The following is a 17,722-nucleotide window of genomic DNA, read 5'->3' as shown; positions in this document are numbered from 1 at the left end:
TGCTTTTAGTTTTAGAAAAATTATAAACTTTCTGTTAGTGCCATTAGTTTTCTAATTTGAAAACACTTTTTTGCTTTATTTATTTATTTTATTTTGTTTCTACTTACAACAAAATACTTATTGTTGCTATTTTTATTTTTTTTCAAGTTTTTTTGTTTTGTTTTCTGCATTATTTATTTTCTTTTGGTTTTTTGCTTTATTTTTTAATTCTTTTTGCTTTTAGGTCAACAAAATTATAAACTTTCTGTTTGTGCCATTAGTTTTCTTTGAAATTTGTGTGAATCACAAGTTTGTGAGCTCAACAAGGCGTGTAGAGGGACGGGCTGATAAACTGGTGTGAGCGCCCTTCGGTTGGCGAGGTTTTCAAATTCATAGTTTTCAAATGAACTCTGAAAAAGTTGGCATAGCATGTGCATGTACAAAACGGATAATAGTATCATACTCGTCTGTTACAAAGTTGGCATGGTATCATCATAATAGTTGCGGGAGAAAGTCTTCACTTTTTCTTCTCTTGTGTCGTTTGCTTATTGCGCAGTAACCATGGATAATCTTCATCGTTTATCAGGATGCTTGGGTCAGCCTTGACTTTGAAGGGGGGAATTTCATGAAACTTTTCATACTCTTCAGACATGTCTGTCTTGCCCTCCACTCCCAGGATGTCCCTTTTTCCTGAAAGAACTATGTGGCACTTTGGCTCATTGTATGATGTATTCGCTTCCTTATCTTTTCTTTTCCTCGGTCTGGTAGACATGTCCTTCACATAGATAACCTGTGCCACATCATTGGCTAGGACGAACGGTTCGTCAGTGTACCCAAGATTTTTCAGATCCACTGTTGTCATTCCGAACTGTGGGTCTACCTGTACCCCGCCTCCTGACAGATTAACCCACTTGCACTTAAACAAAGGGACCTTAAAATCTACTCCGTAGTCAAGTTCCCATATGTCTACTATGTAACCATAATATGTGTCATTTCCATTGTCAGTTGCTGCATCAAAGCGGACACCGCTGTTTTGGTTGGTGCTCTTTTCATTTTGGTCAATCGTGTAAAATGTATTCCCATTTATCTCGTATCCTTTCCAAATCATTACAGTCGAAGATGGTCCCCTGGACAACAAGTACAGCTCATCACAAACAGTGCTGTCACCTCTGAGACGTGTTTCCAACCAACTGCTGAAAGTCCTGATGTGTTCACATGTAATCCAGTCGTCGCACTGCTCCGGGTGTTTGGAGCGCAGACTGTTCTTGTGTTCATCGACATACGGGGTCACCAAGGTAGAGTTCTGTAGAACTGTGTAGTGTGCTTGAGACCAAGAATATCTGTCCCTGCATATTATTGAGTCCCTTCCAAGCGTGCCTTTTCCAGTCAGTCTCCCCTCATACCGCGATTTAGGGAGACCTATCTTCTTAAGGCCAGGAATGAAGTCAACACAAAAACCGATGACATCCTCTGTTTGATGGCCCATGGAGATGCTTCCTTCTAGCCTAGCGCGGTTACGAACATATTTCTTTAGGACTCCCATGAACCTCTCAAAGGGGTACATATTGTGTAGAAATACGGGCCCCAAAATGACAATCTCGTCGACTAGATGAACTAGGACGTGCGTCATGATATTGAAGAAGGATGCTGGGAACACCAGCTCGAAACTGACAAGACATTGCGCCACATCACTCCTTAGCGTTGGTATGATTTCTGGATCGATCACCTTCTGAGATATTGCATTGAGGAATGCACATAGCTTCACAATGGCTAATTGGACGTTTTCCGGTAGAAGCCCCCTCAATGCAACCGGAAGCAGTTGCGTCATAATCACGTGGCAGTCATGAGACTTTAGGTTCTGGAACTTTTTCTCTGGCATGTTTATTATTCCCTTTATATTCGACGAGAAGCCAGTCGGGACCTTCATACTGAGCAGGCATTGAAAGAATATTTCTTTCTCTTCTTTCGTAAGAGCGTAGCTGGCAGGACCTTCATACTGCTTCGGAGGCATGCCCTCTTTTTCGTGCAAGCGTTGCAGGTCCTCTCGTGCCTTAGGTGTATCTTTTGTCTTCCCATACACGCCCAAGAAGCCTAGCAGGTTCACGCAAAGGTTCTTCGTCACGTGCATCACGTCGATCGAAGAGCGGACCTCTAGGTCTTTCCAGTAGGGTAGGTCCCAAAATATAGATTTCTTCTTCCACATGGGTGCGTGATTCTCAGCGTCATTCGGAACAGCTAGTCCGCCGGGACCCTTTCCAAAGATTACGTGTAAATCATTGACCATAGCAAGTACGTGATCACCGGTACGCATGGCGGGCTTCTTCCGGTGATCTGCCTCGCCTTTGAAATGCTTGCCTTTCTTTCGACATTGATGGTTGGTCGGAAGAAATCGACGATGACCCAGGTACACATTCTTCCTGCAGCTTCCCAGGTATATACTATCGGTGTCAAGTAAACAGTGCGTGCATGCGTGGTATCCCTTGTTTGTCTGTCCTGAAAGGTTACTGAGAGCGGGCCAATCGTTGATGGTCACGAACAACAACGCCTTTAGGTCAAATTCCTCCTTTTTGTGCTCATCCCACGTACGTACACCGTTTCCATTCCACAACTGTAAAAGTTCTTCAACTAATGGCCTTAGGTACACATCAATGTCGTTGCCGGGTTGCTTAGGGCCTTGGATGAGAACTGGCATCATAATGAACTTCCGCTTCATGCACATCCGAGGAAGGTTATACATACATAGAGTCACGGGCCAGGTGCTGTGATTGCTGCTCTGCTCCCCGAAAGGATTAATGCCATCCGCGCTTAAAGCAAACCATACGTTCCTTGGGTCCTTTGCAAACTCATCCCAGTACTTTCTCTCAATTTTTCTCCACTGCGACCCGTCAGCGGGTGCTCTCAACTTCCCGTCTTTCTTACGTTCCTCACTGTGCCATCGCATCAACTTGGCATGCTCTCCGTTTCTGAACAGATGTTTCAACCGTGGTATTATAGGAGCATACCACATCACCTTCGCAGGAACCCTCTTCTTGGGAGGCTCGCCGTCAACATCACCAGGGTCATCTCATTGTGACACCCCAAAAATTTGGCCTTGTTTTATTAAATTAAATTTTTTCCAGGAATTAAAACTTTGGATTTCTGAGCTCCATTTTGATTTTTAACTCATTTCCTTCCCTGTTATGATGAGTTTTTCCCAAAGAGAAAACTTTTCAAATGTGTTATTGGACTTGTTTAACCCCTCAAGAAAAACTTTCCTTTTATCAGTGTAACTAATTAACTAATTTAATTGCTTGATCTTTACTTTCTTGAAAATAGTTTTTCAAGGTTAAATGGCCATATTTGAACTACAACCATTTGATAGATTCACTTAAAATTTCCACAAAAATTTGGAGATGTCATGTGATGTTTTTAAATCACTATTATGCAAAAATATATTTCATTCATGAAATATTTTGAGCCCTACACTCAATTTTTCTTCTCTGGTCCAGAGTGCATTTTGCACTACAACCTATTTGAATATTTCTTTAAAACTTCTACCAAAATTAGGGGAGGTCAGTAGGAGCATATTATTCCACTTTGTGCAAAAATCCAGGGTTGTTCTTTGAAAAATTTGAGTGAATCAACCTCATTTCCATTCTGGACCAACTTGATGATTTGTGCAGCAACCATATTTTTGCTTGCTCTTTAGCCCTTGATTCTTTCTCCTACTTGTAGTCCTCCATGTTAAACCCTTAAGTCCAGGAGCATGCACCTTTTGGATCATTTTGGTTCATGAAATAATGCTATTTATTTCCTGTCCAGAATTGAAGTTTTGCAAAACTTGCACTAGCAAGTTTCCCCTTTTGTCCAAATAACCACACCACTCCCCCTTTCACCTAAAGAGACCACCATCTGGAGTTTTTGGCCACTCCAAGACTTGCCTAAGTGCCATTGGCATTTTGTCAAACACCTTATGGGCATGATCTGTTTTGGCATGAATTTTTGGTTTGCACTGTGAACCTGATCTCCTGACCAAACCAGCTTGTCCACTGATCCCCTTGCAAGCCCAAACCTTGACCTGCTAACTCCCAGCCTCAACCAAGCGCTCTGGAGTGCCATGGCATTTCGCCGAACATCTGGTTTGCGTGCACTGGGCGCGCCCAGAGCGCGCATATTGCAGCCGCGCACAAGAGCCGACACGCTGGCCCCCACGGTCTTGGCCTACTTCAGAACCTTGCCGCGCACTCCCTTCTCACCACTACGCGCCAAGCCGCTCCTCGCCACGCCCGGCAAGCCAAGAGCTAGCCGCCGTCGCCGCCCGATAGCCCTGCGCCGTTCAGCACCGCCCGAGCCACCCCGGCTCGCCACCTGCCCCTGGAGCAGTGCGAGCTCATCCACAAGGGTGTCGCCTAGCTCTCGTCGCCGCCACGTTCCCCTGCAGCTACAGAACGGCGGTTCGCCGGCCGCCCTTATCCACCGCCGCGGAACCGACCTCGTCGCACTATAAATGGACACCCCGAGCCCCTCTGAGCACGCACGCGATCTCAGGCTACCCCCATGGAACCCCCATAGCCCGCAATCGTCAGGGAAACGCCGTCTTCCTCATCTCCGGCAACTCCTGCCGCCGCCACTGTCTCGTGCACTCCGGCGCAACCAGGGCTTCCTCCTCTCCGTTCTCTTCACCAAGAACCCCTACTTCCTTCCAGGAACCCAACCCCCTACTTGATTTTGATCGGGAGCCAACGCCGCCACAAAGTCACTTCGCCACCGAAGCCTTCCTCCGCCGCGGAGCTCGCCGCCGGCAGCTCACTCCGTCCCAGCTGACCCAACGACTACCGGGAGGACCGCCCCAGCCTTACGGATCCATCCCCACCCTCGGGGGCCTGCGAGGAGCAGCCAAACACCGGCGACGATCGCCGGAGCCCCGCTCCGCTCGGGCAGAGGAGGGAGACGACGCGCGGCGACTGGTCAAACCTGACCAGTGGGCCAGGCGGGCCCACTGTCAGTGACACCCCGCGCCGTCCACGTGTTTAAGTGAAGGCGTAATCCATCGCAGTACGTTTTCCCCGCTTCGAAAGCGTAATCTCGTCTGAAACGTTTTCTTTTTCTGTTTTATTTAAAAACAGATTTTGACCAAATCTTTGACTGGCTTTATCTTTTTAAATACAACTCCAAATGAATTAATTCTTTTTCTTACCTTCCTCAAATTTGGTCTAGTTTATTTTAAGATTTATTTGAAAAAAATTCAAACAACTTTTTTGTTCTGTTTTTGAAATGTGTGTTAATTCAAATATATTTTCAAATAGGATTTTGGGGAGAGAGAAGAAACTTTCAAAAAGTTTTGGAGAGCACCCCACCCCTCCACAACATTGAAGGCAAGCATTCTGAATCCCGGCATAATATTTTTGGTGTGATCATTGATGCATTTATAACACCACCGCATTTCGAAGGACTTGTTATTTCATGTGATATGATCATATGCATGGGTGCATGTTATTGATTTCCATGCTGTTGGAAATGAACACACTTTTGATGATAATCACCCTCATGAGCCTTGCATGCATACCGGCAGGAAACCGGGAAAACCTCTGCCTTGGGTAGGTATGAGTTTGTCGCCGGTCTCCGTCGGGACGGTTATGTCTGGTATGGCATGGCAAGGTGATATGAGCGGTGACTCTGTTGGATGAAATATATTTGTTATACTAATCATGCAGGGAATACTTGAACCTCCTGAGTCGACCGTAGATCGAGTCTTGTTCCAGTAACCCCCATACTTATTTCGTACTACCACTCGTCTCTACAGCAAGTAGAGTACGGTTCAGTAAGTTGTCAACCTCTTTCTAGCACACACCGTACAGAGAGGCCATGGTGGAAGATACCGGTTGTAGCTGGTAGGCAGGCCACCTGGTCCGGGGGCATGGGTGTTTCCAGTTGGGACGGAGAGGGGAGGCCACCCCTTAGAGCGCGCGATATAAATTTGATCCCATGCTACGCGAGGTTGTAGCCTCCCCACTTAGAGTTTGCTTAACATGTGTCGTGGGTGATTCCAGACACGTGTGTGATAAGCTGGTGTGTGCAAATTAGGTGTGTTTTCAACAAAAAGACCGTAGACGGAATTAGTCCCGATGGACTAAAGAAATCCGTTACTCGTGGGTAAAGAGTACACCCTCTGCAGAGAATAAACCTATTCGAATAGCCGTGTCCATGGTTAAGGATTACAGTCTGGGATGGGTCAGGTGTCGGTCTTAGTGTCAGTCTTCGGAGGTGAAACTGTTAACCAGAAATGGAATTACTACTCGTGACTTGTGATAACTATGATTATTATTGTTGTTGACTAACCCGTGATATTATTGTTATTATCGAGTATCTCTAGGATGGTTCTACCTCCGGGATATTCACTATGAGTGTTTATTTTAAAGCCCTTTATGTGGTGTCGCTCAGACAGACGCCGACTGTGGCATTTCTTTTAAAAGCCCTTTATGTGGTGTCGCTCAGACGCCCGACTGTGGCATTTCTTTTAAAGCCCTTTATGTGGTGTCGCCCAAACGCCCGACTGAGGCATTTCTTTTTAAAGCCCTTTATGTGGTGTCGCTCAGACGCCCGACTGTGGCATTTCTTTTAATAGATTCTCTTTAAAGCCCTTTATGTGGTGTCGCAGACGCCCGACTGTGGCATTTCTTTTAAAGCCCTTTATGTGGTGTCGCTCAGACGCCCGACTGGGGCATTTCTTTTAAAGCCCTTTATGTGGTGTCGCTAAGACGCCCGACTGTGGCATCGTTGTTATTTATTTCATAAATTTTAATACTACAATGTTATTGTAATTTTTATAAATAACTTGCTTGCACGCATCAGAGTTTCATTTATCTTTTGTGACTGACGTCATGAGCATAAAATATTTTCAGCACATCAATGTTATATTATACCTGTGTTCATAATGTTTGCGAGTACATTCAAAGTACTCACTGGCTTGTCCCTGGCTATTGTCTTGGCCAGATTTTCTTACACGAAGAGGAGCGACGCGATGACAGCCCCGGAACCTAAGTAATGGAGATAGCAGCCTCACGAAGATAGGAATTAACCTGGTCAGCTGTTCCCGTGGGAATTGGAGTCCCATAGACACTGATGTTTCACAACCCGCTTCCGCCACCAACCACTAGAAACCATTTGTTGTACTCACAGGCCAGAATGGTCTTGTGCTACATATTTTTTATTTTGCTTGGAATTTCTGTATCAAGTTGGAGCCTCATCAGCTAACAGTAATCCTGGGGCTGATGAGCACAACGGTTCTTTCTGGAAATTTATTACCCGGAAAAACCGGTCGTGACAGACTTGGTATTAGAGCCAGGCTGACCATTGGCTAATCCTATCTTAGCCAGGTCAATAAACTTAGGCAAACCAACCCACTAGACCTTAACCAAACACCAGCCAAGCTTCTCGTGCAAGATAGCCACACAGTGACCCTACACCTTTTGGCAGTCGGTGCCCAACCTATCCACCTAACCTGTCGCTCACGCGCCAGTGACTGGCCCCTAAATAGTCCTTGCTCGCAAGCTTGCGAAGGAAGACTCCGTCCCTTTTTTCTTATAAAAGGGCATGCTAGCCTCAACCCAGCACAGCACAGCCGCTACCCCAAACTGAGCCGCAATGCCTGGACCCATAGTGCACAACGAAACCACATCAACCAACCTTGGAGGTTTTGTGACCATCCTCGCAAACCTCACCCGTCGTGCCTACGCGTTAGAGGAGCCACCAGAATATGTTGTGTATCAAGGACCCATGAGCGGTGAAGACCGTCAATTCTGGGCCACTGTGCACATCTACGGTAGGGGTCTAGCACCCGAGCGCCCCTACAGGTTCACCGGAAGGACAACTTCCTTTGAGCCACAAGCCATCCAGCTAGCCGCTCGAGAGGCTATAGTTCATCTCAGGCACTTGTCGCCCAGAGTTAACTGTCGCTCGTTCCACTACTACCCCAGACGTGAAGGGTATGGTAGACCACCCCAAGTTGCCAACGAAGATCACGAGACGGACCCCGCATTGTTGCACCTAGTGCGCTATGTAAATGCACTAGAGGCACTGTTCGACCAGATCACCATTCATCTGATCGCAGCTCGTGGAGAGCTGGTTCGTCGAGCCCCGGCGAGAGAAGAAAACGAGCCCAACGCCGACAACCCAGTCGTGCTGTTTGGACAACCGATAGAGACCCCGAGATCTGCTACAGCCATCGATCAAGGTGCTGCGATAACCCCAGAGGTGCTTCGTCGCATTTTGGGAGCACACTCCAACGGGGTTGTGGCCAACAAATCCCCGCGATGGTCATCATCACTACCCCGACCCTGCAGTTCCTCCGCCATCTCCGACTAATCCCGGCAGTGAGACACGTGGAGAAGCCTCGACATCCACCAGGCACGCCCGTTTAGACATGAACAAGGTAGACTAAGCCGTATGAGTAGTACCGAGTCTCAGTGTATCCTCGCTTTGTAAATGTGCGACCGTGTATATTAACGCAGCCTGTCGTTGTGCCTCTGTTTTAATAGTGGCCTTGCATTTTTGGTCAGCGCATAGTTGCATATTTTCCGGGCACAACTACCAAAACCAACCCGACGACAACCACAGTAACACGTCTCTTTATGAGATATGTGTATCTCTGACACTGACCCGACCTCTGGAGCTAAGCTGGCAAATTTATTACCTTTCACCACGGTAAAACGAATCCAGCTCCATTGCTATATAAAGGCCACCTTGTGACCTTACCCAACAACCCTCACTTTGTGCACCACACTCACAACTTTTTCCTGTCATGCCGAGCCCCAGCATTCATCTGAGAACCCCAGATGCAACCCCAGGTAGCTTTGTCAAAATATTGTGGGATTTTACCCACAGTACCATGGGTTCTACCTAGCCACCTCAGTGCGAGCTGTTCAAATCAAGGATCACCCCATCCACCTCGGAATATTGGGCAGCAGTACACATCCCTCCCGTAGACTTCAACCAAGATCCAACGGAAATTTCCTTCATGGGGAAATCTATGCCAACCCCACACCTGGCCATAGAAGCTGCTGCGAAAGAAGCAATTGCTCGTCTTCGATCCGCAGTACCCTATGCCCGCGAACAAGGATATTATTACTTTCCGAGTCGTGCAGCACCCGGAGAAGTAACATCTTTTCCCGGTGGACGTATTGAGAGAGACCCAGTTCTGGCCAACCTTATCCAGTACGTCATTGCTCAAGAGCATTTGAACCAGCGAGTGATGGATTATCTCCAGAGCCTCGCAGATTTAAATCCTCAGATTGCCATCGGCAGACCACTGAGACCCGACCCGGAGAGACACATACATCGACTGGTCAATCCACTTCCTCCGATAGAAGAGGCGTGTATCCCTTTACCAGAGACATTTTATCAGGACCCCACCCAGTTCCCGTTTTCATTTTAGACGTCACTACTGTATTTGTTTTTGCAGCATTTATATTTGCGTGTATCTTATGCATGGTACCCCAAATTTGTGCGACGAGTCGAGTATTTAGTTTCTACTGGTATGAGTAATTTTCTTCGTGATTAACTTGTGTAACCGCGAAAGATCCTAGTATGAGTTTTCTTTTTACTGAATTGCTGCATCATTTATCCCCTCACTACGTGGATTATTATTATTTTTATTCACGCAGCACCACGGCAGCAGTCTCACAACCGCTCGAACGCATATGGAACTTTTGTTTTTCACAATGGCTCTTAGCAAATCTCGAGGACGAGATTTTTCTTAAGGGGGATAGTATTGTGACACCCCAAAAATTTGGCCTTGTTTTATTAAATTAAATTTTTTCCAGGAATTAAAACTTTGGATTTCTGAGCTCCATTTTGATTTTTAACTCATTTCCTTCCCTGTTATGATGAGTTTTTCCCAAAGAGAAAACTTTTCAAATGTGTTATTGCACTTGTTTAAACCCTCAAGAAAAACTTTCCTTTTATCAGTGTAACTAATTAACTAATTTAATTGCTTGATCTTTACTTTCTTGAAAATAGTTTTTCAAGGTTAAATGGCCATATTTGAACTACAACCATTTGATAGATTCACTTAAAATTTCCACAAAAATTTGGAGATGTCATGTGATGTTTTTAAATCACTATTATGCAAAAATATATTTCATTCATGAAATATTTTGAGCCCTACACTCAATTTTTCTTCTCTGGTCCAGAGTGCATTTTGCACTACAACCTATTTGAATATTTCTTTAAAACTTCTACCAAAATTAGGGGAGGTCAGTAGGAGCATATTATTCCACTTTGTGCAAAAATCCAGGGTTGTTCTTTGAAAAATTTGAGTGAATCAACCTCATTTCCATTCTGGACCAACTTGATGATTTGTGCAGCAACCATATTTTTGCTTGCTCTTTAGCCCTTGATTCTTTCTCCTACTTGTAGTCCTCCATGTTAAACCCTTAAGTCCAGGAGCATGCACCTTTTGGATCAATTTTGGTTCATGAAATAATGCTATTTATTTCCTGTCTAGAATTGAAGTTTTGCAAAACTTGCACTAGCAAGTTTCCCCTTTTGTCCAAATAACCACACCACTCCCCCTTTCACCTAAAGAGACCACCATCTGGAGTTTTTGGCCACTCCAAGACTTGCCTAAGTGCCATTGGCATTTTGTCAAACACCTTATGGGCATGATCTGTTTTGGCATGAATTTTTGGTTTGCACTGTGAACCTGATCTCCTGACCAAACCAGCTTGTCCACTGATCTCCTTGCAAGCCCAAACCTTGACCTGCTAACTCCCAGCCTCAACCAAGCGCTCTGGAGTGCCATGGCATTTCGCCGAACATCTGGTGTGCGTGCGCTGGGCGCGCCCAGAGCGCGCATATTGCAGCCGCGCACACGAGCCGACACGCAGGCCCCCACGGTCTTGGCCCACTGCAGAACCTTGCCGCACACTCCCTTCTCACCACTACGCGCCAAGCCGCTCCTCGCCATGCCCGGCAAGCCAAGAGCTAGCCGCCGCCGCCGCCCGACAGCACTGCGCCGTTCAGCGCCGCCCAAGCCACCCCGGCTCGCCACCTGCCCCTGGAGCAGTGCGAGCTCATCCACAAGGGTGTCGCCTAGCTCTCGTCGCCGCCACGTTCCCCTGCAGCTACAGAACGGCGGTTCACCGGCCGCCCTTATCCACCGCCGCGGAACCGACCTTGTCGCACTATAAATGGACACCCCGAGCCCCTCTGAGCATGCACGCGATCTCAGGCTACCCCCATGGAACCCCCATAGGCCGCAATTGTCAGGGAAACGCCGTCTTCCTCATCTCCGGCAACTCCTGCCGCCGCCACTGTCTCGTGCACTCCGGCGCAACCAGGGCTTCCTCCTCTCCATTCTCTTCACCAAGAACCCCTACTTCCTTCCAGGAACCCAACCCCCTACTTGATTTTGATCGGGAGCCAACGCCGCCACAAAGTCACTTCGCCACCGAAGTTTTCCTTCGCCGCGGAGCTCGCCGCCGGCAGCTCACTCCGTCCCAGCTGACCCAACGACTATCGGGAGGACCGCCCCAGCCTTACGGATCCATCCCCACCCTCGGGGGCCCGCGAGGAGCAGCCAAACGCCGGCGACGATCGCCGGAGCCCCGCTCCACTCGGGCAGAGGAGGGAGACGACGCGCGGCGACTGGTCAAACCTGACCAATGGGCCAGGCGGGCCCACTGTCAGTGACACCCCGCGCCGTCCATGTGTTTAAGTGAAGGCGTAATCCATCGCAGTACGTTTTCCCCGCTTCGAAAGCGTAATCTCGTCTGAAACGTTTTCTTTTTCTGTTTTATTTAAAAACAGATTTTGACCAAATCTTTGACTGGCTTTATCTTTTTAAATACAACTCCAAATGAATTAATTCTTTTTCCTACCTTCCTCAAATTTGGTCTAGTTTATTTTAAGATTTATTTGAAAAAAAAATCAAACAACGTTTTTGTTCTGTTTTTGAAATGTGTGTTAATTCAAATATATTTTCAAATAGGATTTTGGGGAGAGAGAAGAAACTTTCAAAAAGTTTTGGAGAGCACCCCACCCCTCCACAACATTGAAGGCAAGCATTCTGAATCCCGGCATAATATTTTTGGTGTGATCGTTGATGCATTTATAACACCACCGCATTTCGAAGGACTTGTTATTTCATGTGATACGATCATATGCATGGGTGCATGTTATTGATTTCCATGCTGTTGGAAATGAACACACTTGTGATGATAATCACCCTCATGAGCCTTGCATGCATACCGGCAGGAAACCGGGAAAACCTCTGCCTTGGGTAGGTATGAGTTTGTCGCCGGTCTCCGTCGGGACGGTCATGTCTGGTATGGCATGGCAAGGTGATATGAGCGGTGACTCTGTTGGATGAAATATATTTGTTATACTAATCATGCAGGGAATACTTGAACCTCCTGAGTCGACCGTAGATCGAGTCTTGTTCCAGTAACCCCCATACTTGTTTTGTACTACCACTCGCCTCTACAGCAAGTAGAGTACGGTTCAGTAAGTTGTCAACCTCTTTCTAGCACACACCGTACAGAGAGGCCATGGTGGAAGATACCGGTTGTAGCTGGTAGGCAGGCCACCTGGTCCGGGGGCATGGGTGTTTCCGGTTGGGACCGAGAGGGGAGGCCACCCCTTAGAGCGCGCGATATAAATTTGATCCCATGCTACGCGAGGTTGTAGCCTCCCCACTTAGAGTTTGCTTAACAGGTGTCGTGGGTGATTCCAGACACGTGTGTGATAAGCTGGTGTGTGCAAATTAGGTGTGTTTTCAACAAAAAGACCGTAGACGGAATTAGTCCCGATGGACTAAAGAAATCCGTTACTCGTGGGTAAAGAGTACACCCTCTGCAGAGAATAAACCTATTCGAATAGCCGTGTCCATGGTTAAGGATTACAGTCTGGGATGGGTCAGGTGTCGGTCTTAGTGTCGGTCTTCGGAGGTGAAACTGTTAACCAGAAATGGAATTACTACTCGTGACTTGTGATAACTATGATTATTATTGTTGTTGACTAACCCGTGATATTATTGTTATTATCGAGTATCTCTAGGATGGTTCTACCTCCGGGATATTCACTATGAGTGTTTATTTTAAAGCCCTTTATGTGGTGTCGCTCAGACGCCCGACTGTGGCATTTCTTTTAAAAGCCCTTTATGTGGTGTCGCTCAGACGCCCGACTGTGGCATTTCTTTTAAAGCCCTTTATGTGGTGTCGCCCAAACGCCCGACTGAGGCATTTCTTTTAAAGCCCTTTATGTGGTGTCGCTCAGACGCCCGACTGTGGCATTTCTTTTAAAGCCCTTTATGTGGTGTCGCTCAGACGCCCGACTGTGGCATTTCTTTTAAAGCCCTTTATGTGGTGTCGCTCAGACGCCCGACTGTGGCATTTCTTTTAAAGCCCTTTATGTGGTGTCGCTAAGACGCCCGACTGTGGCATCGCTTGTTATTTATTTCATAAATTTTAATACTACAATGTTATTGTAATTTTTATAAATAACTTGCTTGCACGCATCAGAGTTTCATTTATCTTTTGTGACTGACGTCATGAGCATAAAATATTTTCAGCACATCAATGTTATATTATACCTGTGTTCATAATGTTTGCGAGTACATTCAAAGTACTCACTGGCTTGTCCCTGGCTATTGTCTTGGCCAGATTTTCTTACACGAAGAGGAGCGACGCGATGACAGCCCCGGAACCTAAGTAATGGAGATAGCAGCCTCGCGAAGATAGGAATTAACCTGGTCAGCTGTTCCCGTGGGAATTGGAGTCCCATAGACACTGATGTTTCACAACCCGCTTCCGCCACCAACCACTAGAAACCATTTGTTGTACTCACAAGCCAGAATGGTCTTGTACTACATATTTTGTATTTTGCTTGGAATTTCTGTATCAAGTTGGAGCCTCATCAGCTAACAGTAATCCTGGGGCTGATGAGCACGACGGTTCTTTCTGGAAATTTATTACCCGGAAAAACCGGTCGTGACACTCGTCTGATCTTATACCGCAATGCACCGCATACCGGGCATGCGTTCAGATCCTTGTAGGCACCGCAGTAGAGGATGAAGTCATTAGGACATGCATGTATCTTCTCCACCTCCAATCCTAGAGGGCATACGACCTTCTTTGCTGCGTATGTACTGTCGGGCAATTCGTTATCCTTTGGAAGCTTCTTCTTCATTATTTTCAGTAGCTTCTCAAATCCTTTATCAGGCACAGCATTCTCTGCCTTCCACTGCAGCAATTCGAGTACGGTACCGAGCTTTGTGTTGCCATCTTCGCAATTGGGGTACAACCCCTTTTTGTGATCCTCTAACATGCGATCGAACTTCAGCTTCTCCTTTTGACTTTCGCATTGTTTCCTTGCATCGACAATGACCCGGCAGAGATCATCATCATCAGGCACATCGTCTGGTTCCTCTTGATCTTCGGCAGCTTCGCCCGTTGCAGCACCATCGTGCACATCGTCTGGTGCATCTTGATGTTCAGTAGCATCACCGTATTCAGGGGGCACATAGTTGTCATCGTACTCTTCTTCCTCGCCGTCTTCCATCATAACCCCTATTTCTCCGTGCATCGTCCAAACATTATAGTGTGGCATGAAACCCTTGTAAAGCAGGTGGGTATGAAGGATTTTCCGGTCAGAGTAAGACTTCGTATTCCCACATAGGGCATGGACAACACATAAAACCATTCTGCTTGTTTGCCTCAGCCACTTCGAGAAAATCATGCACGCCCTTAATGTACTCGGAGGTATGTCTGTCACCGTACATCCATTGCCGGTTCATCTGCGTGCATTATATATAATTAAGTGTGTCAAAAATCATTACAGAACATCATGAATAGATAATTAAGTGACCAAATTAATAGAAGTTCATCATCACATAAAAACCAAAGTACATACATAGTTCTCATCTAACAACATAAAGCTCTGCAGAGCTTCTAAATTAATTAAACCATACATTGAAACTATGTAAAACATTTCAATGTGAAAAAAATGCGATCATAATCACAACCAAGGTAACAACTGATCCAACGACATAATGATACCAAGCCCTGGTATGAATGGCATATTTTCTAATCTTTCTCATCTTCAAGCGCATTGCATCCATCTTGATCTTGTGATCATCGACGACATCCGCAACATGCAACTCCAATATCATCTTCTCCTCCTCAAGTTTTTTTATTTTTTCCTTCAAGAAATTGTTTTCTTCTTCAACTAAATTTAACCTCTCGACAATAGGGTCGGTTGGAATTTCCGGTTCAACAACCTCCTAGATAAATAAAATCTATGTCACGTTGGTCGGCATAATTTTCATAAACAATAAATGAACCAATAGTTATGAAAAGATAATATATACCACATCCGAATCATGGACAGGACGAGGGCCGACGGGGGCGGATACCAAAACCATCGCACTATATAAGATGCAATAATAAAAGTAAGAAAATAATACAAGTAAGAATATTTTTCCTTTCAGAAAGAAGATAAGAACAAGAGGCTCACCACGGTGGTGCTGGCGATGAGATCGGCGCGGGTGATCGACGGCGGTGAAGACGGGGACAGGGCGTGATGGACCGCTAAACCTAGACAAATATTGAGGAAAATAGAGGTTGGAGGTCGAGCTTGGAGAGGGGAAAGCTTAAGTAGTGTGGCTCGGGCATTTCATCGAACACCTCATGTGCTATGGAGGTGATCTAGAGCACCACAAAGCCCCCCCTCGCCGGCAAGAGAAAAACAGAGCACTGGAGTGCTCTGCTCGCAAGCGAGGGGGTATATATAGGCAGCACTATTCGTCCCGGTTCGTGGCATGAACCGGGACTAACGGGTAGCCATTGGTCCCGGTTCATGACACCAACCGAGACCAATAGTGGTGGGCCAGGAGCCAGGCCCATTGGTCCCGGTTCGTCCCACCAACCGGGACCAAAAGGTCCGGACGAACCGGGACCAATGGCCCACGTGGCCCGGCCGGCCCCCTGGGCTCACGAACCGGGGCAAATAGCTCCATTGGTCCCGGTTCTGGATTGAACCGGGACTAATGGGCTGAAATGGCCTGGGCCATTGCTCCCTTTTCTACTAGTGGATACTTACTATTTATTCTTACTTGCCACAACTAGGTTTAAAACAGATGTTAAAGAAAACTTTTGGTCATTGCAACCTTCTATTTGTGTTGTCCCAAAAACAAATAGTGAGGGGAAGGGACCCAGTTCTTCTGCCAGGGTGTAGAGTTAGGATTAAGGTTCATAGTTTCTTTGTCAACTCCCGCATGGCGGCTATGCTATCATTTTGAATAAGTAATCCATGCCCCAGGCACATCTCGACAACGTCCTCTATGACAAAGTCAAGGGAGTTGTCTTCCGCTGCTACTCCTATGTGGAGGTGTAAGTGCATCTAGTGCCCTTAGTGATTTTGGAGTATTGAAGATGTATAGGTTAAGGGACTAATATGTTTGTGAGTGTACACAGGCTCTATAAGTCGATGAGGAGTTTGATATTTACAGTGAAAGTTGGCCCCTAAAAATGAATGTCTTTGACTGAAGACTTTCGTTCTCCTGAAGACTTTGAAAGTGAAGAAATTTGTGTGACCATGCGAGGAATCTGAAGTGTGAAGACTTTTGTTTTTGTAGTTTCTTTTCTCTTTCTTGAGTCATAGGAAACACCGTACTATTAGAGGGGGGTCGAGGTAACACTAAGGAAACAGATTTCCAAGTGATGCTCATCTCAAAATCCTACACCTACCCAATCCTTCGAGTGAAGCCATTGGAAATTTCATATCAGTTTAGTCAATTTCTTCAATGACAGAGACAAAGATCTTCTGGTCTCTGAAGAATTTGTTCTGACTGAGGAGTTAGGAATTCGCCAGTGCGAATTGCCTACACTGTGAGGAACATGATAGCCCTGAGGAATTCAAACCTCAAATCCGACCGTTGTTGTGCCGCGCGCCAGCTGTCCCAAAATATCCTACCACCTAACGGTCATATCAGTCAAGGGCATTTATGTCTTATCATGTCGGGCTGCTCTCTAGGCTATAAATAGTCATCCCCTACAACCACTAGCTGGTTGGCTGCTCCAACAGAAACTGGCACTTGTTAATTGAGAGCATCCCATTCCTCCGAGGACTTTGAGCGGAAATCATCAAGTGAGGAAAACCCAAATCCAAAACCCAAACCTATAAACCCCAAAGTGATTGAGCAGCACTGAAGAGATTGTTCCTGTGTGGAACCGACGCTTGTTACCTTTGAGGATTGTGTATCCTCCAGACGGTTAGGCGTCATGGTCTGAGCATCCAAGAGGAATTGTGGATAGCCGAGTGACCTTGTCTGTGAAGGTTTGGAAGTCACCTATGAAGACTTACCACTAGGGATGCAAACGAGTCGAGTTCAAGCGAGTTGGAGTTGGCTCAGCACAACTCATATTAAAATTCGAGTGAGCTCAAACTGAGTGAAGCTCAAGATCGAGCTCTAGAACATACTCGTGCTCAGCTTGTAACGATCTCGAGTCGATCTCGAGCAAGTTTTGAGCTAAATGAGATTGTAAAAATTATAAATCTATGGTGATTATTCCAACTAAATAAGGACACAACACGACACAACTTTGTAGGGCAAGAGCTCATCTTGGTCTCTTGGGTGAACTAGCAATAGATGGTGGTCTTCGTGGGCGAAAAACAAGAAAACAAAGGTGCATATGCTGGGAAATTTTTGTCCAAAACAACAGGAAATTTAAGACGTAGTCGACCATGTACCATAATTAAACCTAAA

The sequence above is a fragment of the Triticum aestivum genome, chromosome 5B (genome assembly GCF_018294505.1).
Source record: "Triticum aestivum cultivar Chinese Spring chromosome 5B, IWGSC CS RefSeq v2.1, whole genome shotgun sequence".
Classification (NCBI taxonomy): Eukaryota; Viridiplantae; Streptophyta; class Magnoliopsida; order Poales; family Poaceae; genus Triticum; species Triticum aestivum.
The sequence above is the reverse complement of the archived record's forward strand: the minus strand, read 5'-3'. Positions refer to the sequence as shown.